Source organism: Saccostrea echinata, unplaced genomic scaffold, assembly GCF_033153115.1.
Source record: "Saccostrea echinata isolate AGI-Se365-2 ecotype Australia unplaced genomic scaffold, CSIRO_AGI_Sech_v1 ptg000028l, whole genome shotgun sequence".
Taxonomy (NCBI): Eukaryota; Metazoa; Mollusca; class Bivalvia; order Ostreida; family Ostreidae; genus Saccostrea; species Saccostrea echinata.
The window spans coordinates 11,851,110-11,861,371 of NW_026889777.1; positions in this window are offsets into that span (position 1 = coordinate 11,851,110).

Below are 10,262 nucleotides of genomic sequence, written 5' to 3' on the forward strand. Positions count from 1 at the left end.
TAGCATCATGACATGCCTATTAAGGTTATCTGGTATATGTTGTATGCTTTCAGTCACTGGTTTTGGAATACTAGTATGCATAAAGAGAATTGATGAGATTTCTAATCTTATCTGCACATGTGTGATATATATATATATATATATATATATATATATATATATATATATATATATATATATATATATATATATATATATATATATATATATATATATATATATATATATATATATATATATATATATATATATATATATTGAAAGGTTCGAAATGTGGCTCAATGAGAAGATATTGATAAAATTTTTGACATGACAAAAATCAACTCCATATCTACAAGTATGATATCTCATTTTTGTACGTTGGTTATGTATTTCTTTTCTGCGCAACAGGTGAAACATTATGATACTCCTATACTTTGGTATCCTAACAGCAAAACTTTATGATAAACATGATAACATCAACTTTTCTATCCTTACTTATGTAGAAATATGTCTTTATCACCTGCATATTGGGTTTATGTCTCCCAGTCGATTCGATACGCAAGAGCATGCTCTCCATGCGAAGACTTCTTAAAACAAGACAAGCTTTTAACAAAAAAGTTGATGAAACAAGGATATAAACAGTTTCGGTTGAAATCATCATTTTGCAAGTTCTATGGTCGATACAATGACCTTGTCAGCAAAAATAACATATTAAGTCGAATGTTGACTGCAGTTTTTCATACTAATTGTAAGGCTCTTATTTACACACTAAATTATCTACAGATTTTGCCCGATAATGACGAGAAGAATACGTCGACAGGGGATGCTTGCTCTTCTAAGGCACCTGATCCCACCTTTGATATTATTAGAGATCTTTGTTTGCTCTGCTCCCGCTTTGTATTGATTCCATAGACTTTTGAACTCGATTACCGTTCGCTATCTCCATATTTCAATTGAATAATATATAATAGTTTTATTATACTTTTTTTTAGATGAATATAATTAACTCGAGTTAAATTCAATTTTATTTAACGATTTTGTTTACTTGACAACAATTCTACAGACAAAAAACCTTGAATTTGCAAAATGCTAAACTTGTTTGTTTTTTACACTTTACTTTTATTGGTTTCTTATTTATATCGTTCAGGTACAAAAGATCTATCAAAAGTTTGGATTCTTGGTCTTTTTATTCTGGAATTTTTTGAAAATTAATGCTCTTTCAAAAACTAATGCTGAATCTCAAAGCTGCGTATTGCAAAAGGGAAATTGGGCAACTGAAAGCAGGTGTACCAAAGTCTACAATTGATATAGGTTTTAATATTGCACAAAGCACAATATCTCACCTAAAAAAATACCAACAGCATGGTATAGCAAAAGATCTACTAAAATATGACAGACCACATATTTTTTGAATGACCCCCGTTTTAGGGATTTTCGAAGATATCAAAGTAACGTGGATTCTCCGTTATTTTTCATCTATATGTTAAATGATCCAACAAATAGCGTCTTGCAAAAAATACAATTTTTTGATTGTGAAGAACGTATTAGAATTAATGTTAATGTTCCTTAATTATTCAATAGTAAACCTGATTTGATCTTGTTCCATTGTATTGAGTTATGTAAAACCTTGGTAGTAATGACTTGTGAAAATTGATTTCAAGATTGGAAATCTTAACCGGTGAAATAATTTTGTGTCGATTACCAAGTGAAGCGTTTCTTTTTAAGGGGGCTGGGGTTTCCATTGTGGAATACTTCGCGCAGTATAATGAAATAAAGCATTTTTACTTTTCTGAAGTAATTATTTTAACATAATTAATCAAATTTAAGAGAATTAGAAATCAAAGACAATTTTTATAACGTCTTAAAAGAATCGTTTTTTTAAAAAAAAACAATTTGTCTTTCAACTGATAGGTTGATGGACGTCGTTATTATATTTGTGACTTTATGATAAAATGAAGTTCTTTAAGTAACTAAAGGGTGTCATAAAAAGTTATTACAAAGAAAAGTATAAAATATATGCTCTTGAAATTATAAATCGTTTGAAAATTTTTCAGCTTTTTAAAAATAAATCCTTAGTATTTGTCATATTTTTTGAAGTACTCATTAGCATCAGGAACATTTTTGAGATGCCCACAGACGGCAAAATTTTGTTTGTCTTATATATATTATATACGATATTGTTTTACTATTAACATATTATAATCTGAGCAGAAGCCTATGTAGTATTTATTATGATTTGCTTTGAAATGCGAAAAAAAATATTTCCCAGTAGCATATCTACCATGTATGCTTGTATTCCAAAGCATCTACTTTTTTAAAAAATCGGTATATAATGGATGAGCCTGGAATTCTATCATCTTACTGACATCTACTCTACAAAGCTTTAATCTACTGTCCATTGCATACTATTGAGAGAATATTCAAAAATAAGTGTACATCTCTACTTAAATTTAAAAACCATACTGTAAGACAGTCATATATATGAATTGGACGATATTTCATTGAAACAATGGAATTTTGAAATTCTGTATTACAGCACGAAGACTCAAAGAAATGACCTCATTGTCAGATCCACAGCCTTTTGCGACCCTATACGTACATAAATATTTCTACATTGAAAAAAATTGATATGGGTGGCTAAGCAAAACAGATCCTTGTAGATGATGGAGTTGTGTAACCTATTATATACTCACACCCGTAGACTACCCAGGGTATTCAGTAATGTACCCAAAATGCTGTTATATAAATTCATCAATTTAAGAGTTACTTGATCGTCAAAAATCAATATATAAAAGTATGTAATTTGTAAAAAACCTATAGGATTTCGATAATTACATTTTTTTTAAAATGAATAATTAAAGATGACGTCGTTGTATTTGAATTTCCTCTATCAGCTCTTATCTGCAATCCCCCTGTGATTTGTCTGTTAACTTCCCTTTGGTGCATATCATCTGAATCAGAATGCTTTTTCCATTATTTTGTATGGCATTGCCTCTCATAACGGAAGAAAAACCAAGTGGTATGTATACATTTTTTGCATGATTTCAGCATGAATTGCTTTATAACATATTCTTCCAAAACCTTTGGTTTTTAATATAAATATTACTTTTATTACATTTAAAAAAAACGTGAAAGTAAATTTTTAATCATATTTTAAAAAAAGAACTTATCTTTGTCGATTGAATTGCTTTTTTTCCCAAGGATATGTACATGACTGTATTATGTAGCTGAACCAAAAAGATGTTTACTCCAAATAACCTTTGTTTGCTTCACTTTTTTCTCTCGAAATTTCAATATAATATTTTGGGTCACTAAAATGCGCGATAAAAATACAAGCAGAAAATAAATTAATCTAATTTTCTTATCTCTATTGATGTCAGCTTTATGCATAAATTTTGCTATAAAGAATGGTGTTCTCCTCTTCTGTTTAAAGTCATACTGAAATATGGAGATAACAAACAGTATTCAAGCTTAGAGTCCATTAAAACAATACAAATCGGAAGCAGCGTAAACACGGACCTTCAAAAAGCATCAGAGGTATCAGAGGTGGGATCTGGTACCATAGAGAAGTGAGCATCCCCTGCTGACCGGTCACACCCGGCGTGTGTTCCTTGTCATGAACGGGGGAAAACGGAAACACCCGTAGACATTTCAGTGTGTAAATAATGGCCTAACAATAAGTATGAAAAATGTCAGTCAGAATTTGACTTAATGATAGGTTGTATTTGCTGACAAGTATCGACCATAAATCTTGCGAAATGATGACTTCAAACGAGACTGTTGATATCCCCGTTTCATCAACTTGTTTGTCAGTAGCTTGCCTCGTTTTAGAAATTGTTAATACATAGAGCATGCTCTTGCGTATCAAATCAAATGGAAGATAAAAACCCCATATACAGGTGATAAGGGTATGTTGCTACACAAGTAAGGGAAGCTGACATTGAAAAGTTGAAGTCATCACGTTTATCATAAAGCTTTGCTGTTAGGTTACCATTATAATTAATGTCTTTTTTGGTAAAATATCCAGATATGAAACAGATGTGTCAGTCTCTGTGATATCTTTTATTTCAAGCTCACTGGGAAATATTGAGCCGACAAATGAATGGAAGTAACTATTCTTAATTGATAATACGTCGTCGATATATCTAAATGTCGAGTTGAAGGCCACAGCAAGTGTGTTCTTCTCTTGTAAAAGTTTTTTAATAAATTCTGCTTCATATGAATAAATATATTTACAAGTTCCATTTTTATTGATGTCAAAAAGCCTGGAATTCTAGCATCCACATCTAATTTACACCAGTTCTCGAATGAAGCGCAACAAATTGTTTTAAATTTACACATATGATTTAGTTAATGATTTGTATATACATTAGCACAGTCAAATTGAGCCCTGTGACCATGCGTTCTTCTCTAAAATAGCTAATCTTTACACAAAACTGTGCATCGATTGAAATAAGTAAAAATGCACTTTTTGTGCTCAAAGGTAATTGTTGATAGAAATTCATTGTTTATCATCCCCTTTTTCATTTTTCGCATGCTCTGTAATAAGAACAGCAAGATCAAGTCCATGTTGATTACATGGACAGCATGGGTCAAAGTCAGATCATAGTGAAGAACATATTTTTCAGCATAACAAGAAACATATTTTTTGCGTTGTCACATGTAGTATCAGAGATTCTGTATATTGATATCTTATATCGCTAACAAAGTTTCTGTTTGACATCATTTTTGTTTTCCTGTGCTCAAACAATGTAAACATGAAAAATTTTAATCGCACTTACGTCTTTTTTAACGATGTTGATACCTCAATACTGAGGTAAGATTGTATGTTGTTTTACGTCCCGTTCGAGAATTTTTAAGGTCTCATCCGAAGGACCCGCAACTTTCACTTCCAAGTGCCTAGCGCTTGGCGACAGAACCGTTGCTACCTATTTTTTTATCGACTTTGGTCAGTCGCGGCAGTGAATCGAACACCCGATCTTCCGATCACGGTAATACTGAGTAAAGCTTCACCTGTGAATATAAATATAAAAACACACTTGAATTTCTTTTGATTAAGTATTTTAGAAAGTCTTTTAGAATGTAGTGATATTTTTTCTTTTATATATGAAATTCTACAAATAAAAATTCTGATTTTTTTTTTTTTTTTTTTTTTTTTTTTTTTTTTTGAATTTGTCAATTTTATTGTAACTTCGGATATTTTACTAGAATGTTTGTACAATTTAAGGTTGTAATTAAAAAATATGCTATGCCAAGTTGATTATTTTAAAATTCCATTGGCTGGTCATTATTTTTTAACTGTCAGTAAAAACTACAATATATATTATTGAAATTGTTCTGTCAGTAGTAGTAAGAATTTAATTCCACGCTCTTGCGCGGGATTTCATCAAGTGAATTAAGATTTCTATACCTCTTTCAGCAAGCTTTTCTAATTGGACACCCTGGGGCACGTGTTCTGTCACGTGTGGTAAGGGAAATCAAAAAAGGATAAGATATTGCACCAAACAACCCAAGTTTTGCAATGGAGATTCTGTCGAGTATCGGTATTGTAACAGCACGCACTGTCCAGGTGATGGTCATTGATTGTCAATAAACGATTTGATATATATAGGGACTGTTGTCTTTATTGTTTAGCAATTAGTGCAATTCGAAGAACATGTACATCAAAGCAAAATTAGAAATAGTCACTGGCTTTACATTTCCCTTTATACACATAGAATAAATATTATTTAGAATATAAACAACGAATTATTGAAATTCGTATTAATTCTGCGTACCTATGGGCATTCATCCATCTTTTTACAAGTTGATCCTGACATTAATGGTTGGTCAGCCTGGAGCACGTGTTCTGTCACGTGTGGTGGTGGTGGATTTCAGGAGAGAACAAGATGCTACAACTCTGAAGCAAATTTTGAGGGCATCCTTTGTGTTAGAGCTGAGAAAGACACTCGGAATTGTTCCACACAAAATTGTCCTAGTAACTCTATTCTTTTTTAATTTATATTGGTTTTAAGACCATCTCCTTCTAATTCTTCTTTTCTAGTAATATTTGCTTCTTTTGGAATATATATCAACTTAATATATCAAGTATTAGCTTGATTTTAATTTCAGTCGAGGGAGGACTTACTGATTGGTCACCATGGAACACTTGCTCTGTGAGATGTGGTGGTGGTTTTCAACGACGAGAAAGATCATGCGCAAACTCGGACACTCAATATAGCGAAGCTCAGTGTGAAGGGATTGTTTCCGAGGTCATTAAATGTAATACCAACAGTTGTCCAAGTATGCAATATTTTGGCACAACACTGTGAAAGCACTGATTTTCTTGGGGGTTTAATTTTGTTGTTTTCGTGGTATTGACATCTTCACAATTTCAAGGTTTTGTGATGTGGAGTTCCTTAATCACAAAAAATTGGCATTGTAAAGATGTGGTATTGAAAGACCCGTGAAGTCGTGTCCCCCCATGTTAAAATGTTTAAATTCAATACTAAAGTATGATGTTTATTTGGACTTTTGAGCATATCTTCATATGTCCAAAGAAAATCTTTCTGCAAACTTTTTGATTTTTAAGACTTCAGCAAGTCTAGGCATATTGATTGTTATGTGATCTGTAAAATGGAAAGACATACTTAGGTCCCGGAATGCTAAAAAATGTCTTATTTCAATGGCAGACAAAACGCCCATAATTAATTTTTAGGCATTACTCAAGGATGTAAACATTTATCGTTTTTACCAGTCGTTAAACTATGTTACCTTTGTCCTTAGGTAAATTATTTTTGAATGAAATATGGAGATAACGAACAGCATTATTTTCTCTATTACCAGTATTCGAAGCTCTCTGATTGGCTAAAACTTGATCACATGATCAAGTATATAACAGCATATAGACTTGTGTTACTATTTTAGATTCTGAAATGCATATCGACCTGATATTTCTAAAATTGGAAATTATCTTCTATAAATCAATAATAGTGTTGACTTTACATATCTAACATGCATGGCTTAATTGATGTTTTTGAAAAAAAAAACACGCAGAGAGATACTTAAGTTCCTAAATATTGTAAATAAATATATTGTAATGTTTTGTAATAATTTTTAAGACGTAACAATGCCCCGAATATTGCTCTTCTTTATGTTAAAACAAATTTGATATAATTTTTCATAAATTGATAAAAAATATATATATATTAAAACAAAATGTAGCCTTCAAATACTCTATCAGTATAAAGAAAACACAACGAAATTAAATATGTAACTATAATTTGATCTCTATATGAAAATTAAAATGTTGTATTTATTATTTTTAAATTTTGTCCTGTCAAACTCTTTAAAAAATAAGATCTCATGAAAGGGCTATATCTGTATAGTATTCAAACTCTCAAAGTCCAATTAGACAATACAAATCGGGAGCAGAGCAAACTAGGACCTCCAAAAACCTCCAAAAACATCGGAGATGGGGCCAGGTGCCATGGAGGAGTGAGCATCCCCTGCCAAGAGGTTGCAGCCGCCGTGTGTCCCTTCTCATGATCGGGGAAAATCCGTAGACAATTCAGTGTGTAAATAATGGCCTTACAATTAGCATAAATAATAAAAATCCAGAGATATTGTTTTTCGATATTACTGTAATGTTTCCAGTTTGAGTTTATTGGAAGCGACATTCCACCTCGTGAAGAGGGTAAAAAACTACAAACAATTCAAAAAGAATCATAAACAAATGACATATATATCATCCAGATTTACCAAAAAACATAATAATTGACATTAACAATAGTTTCTTGTACATGAGTTCACTGAACAGACCAACATTTTACTTAAAGATTATTTAAACATTTAAATTTAGCAGCATCATTGGTATAAAACAATTCAAATATGTTCTTAACATTATTTTTCTTGAAATTTTATGAATTTAGATAATTACTTACTCCTGTGAGGCTCTACCAAGTACAAGCACATGTTAAATTGAAACATTTCTGCTTGGGCGGAAACATAAACAAATACATAATAATCAAACCTGTAACGGACAAATTTCCGGATCGGGGACTTTACACTCCCCCTCTGATTTTGTCAAAAATCACTGATACTTCACAAAAAAAAATTACACTGCACATTCATTATGTTCATGCATATGAAAATAAAATAACCAGCATAAAATGTTGATACATATGTAATACTGTACATCAAGGACCAATGTGTATCTCACAAAGAGGACAAAAAATAAAATGTTCACTCATCAACTTCCAACAAAAGAATAAGATCTGTTATTGGTCTTACACACAAAACTTGTTTTCCCTCCTTTTCAACAGCTATTTCTACTTTTCTAACAAGTCCATCTCCACTTTCAAATGTTCGGCGCACAACTCCCATAGGCCATTCATTGCGAGGGGACTGATCTTTGAGATCACATCTCCAAACTTGATATTCCTCAACTGTTTTTGCCACTTTTCACGTTTTTGCAACTGGTGCAAATATTCGGACTTCCATCGTCGCCAAAATTCTTCTGCCAAGACTTGAACATTTTTCCAAGCTGACTTAAGAGCATCCTTTGTTCCAAGCTGTGGAAATGGCTTGACATCTGAGTAAGTCTTCATGGTAAGTAGCATTGACGGCGTAAGTAGGTGTGGTGAGTCCGGATCACATGACACATCCATCAGCGGTCTGTTATTAACAATGGCACATATTTCTGACATAAGAGTAATGAGTTCCTCATGTGTTAAGTCTCTACCTTGTCGTTGCAAAAACATGGAATTCAGTATACGCTTGACTATTCCAATAAGTCGTTCCCACACCCCACCCATGTGTGGGGCATGAGGAGGATTAAACTTCCAAGTAGTACGACAGTTGGAGAGAAAGTCTAACACTGGTCCCTTCTCAATAAATTCTGCGTTGATAGACAAATCTTCTGATGCACCTACAAAATTAGTACCACGATCAGATCGGAATTGGGTCATGGGTCCACGTAATGCAACAAAACGTCTGAGAGCATTGATGAAAGACGAACTGGTGAGTTGTTCTATGATCTCAATGTGGATGGCTCTGGTAACTAGACAGGTGAATAAAAGACCCCATCGTTTCTGATTAGCACTACCTCCTCTTGTGCGACGGAATGACACCATCCAAGGACCAAACGTATCAATGCCCACATATGAAAAAGGTGGACTGGGTTTGCAGCGATCTTCTGGAAGATCCGCCATCTTTTGTTGACTGAATTTACCCCGAAGCTTGCGACACACCACACACTTGCTGATGAAAGATGAAACTTTCCTCTTCAATCCAACAATCCAATATCCTGTCGCACGCACAGCACCCTCTGTGAAATGGCGTCCCTGGTGAAACACTTTTGAATGAAAGTAACCAATAAGCAGGTGACTGACATGATTGTTTTTAGGTAAAATTATCGGGTTGCGCTGTTGCCCACTCAGTTCTGCGTCGTTCACTTTCTTCAGTCTCCCACCAACTCGTAGAACACCTTCACTGTCCAACACAGGAGAGAGAGATTGGATGGTACTGTTGTTTGGAATTCTGCCTGACTCTTTCATGTACTTCATTTCTTCCATATAGCTGTCTTTTTGAACACATGCAATTATTGCAAGTTCACTGTCCCTTAGCAACTGAGGATGATCAAATCGAGTACAGGAACTCTCACTCCTTCGTTTGCAGCGAGCCCAATACTTGATACGAGCGACTGTCCTAACCAGTCTGTTCCAAGATGAAAATGTTGAGAAGTGGTCTGAGAAGGGGTTTGATGTTTTAGGACAATCTTTTGTATCCACTCCTTGCTTGCAGCTGGTGACTTCTGGTCGAACTTCAATGTCATGTTCGGGATTAACAAGTTCAAACTCTGACTTGGTTGTTACTTCAGGTATCTCCTCTGGACCACGAAGCCATACTGAATCTTCAAGTTGTGATGCATCAATGCTACGGGTAGCAACATCTGCAGGATTACATTCTGTTCTAACAAAATGCCATTGCGATGGTTTGCTAAAAAGACGTATTCTCCCAACACGATTAGCAACATAAATGTAAAATCTTCTTGCTTCATTTGAAATACATGTATATCCAAGCACAACTTGACTATCTGTAAAGAAGTGAAAGTTGTTCTGAGGAATCTTCAGTTGATCTCGCACATTTTCTGCTATCTCGGTGGCAAGCACAGCTGCACACAACTCCAAGCGAGGAATTGTGTGCCCATGTGTCGGTGCAAGTTTTGCTTTACCCATCAAAAAGCTAGTTGTGGATTTTTTCTCATCACATAACATGAGATATGCAACAGCTGCCACTGC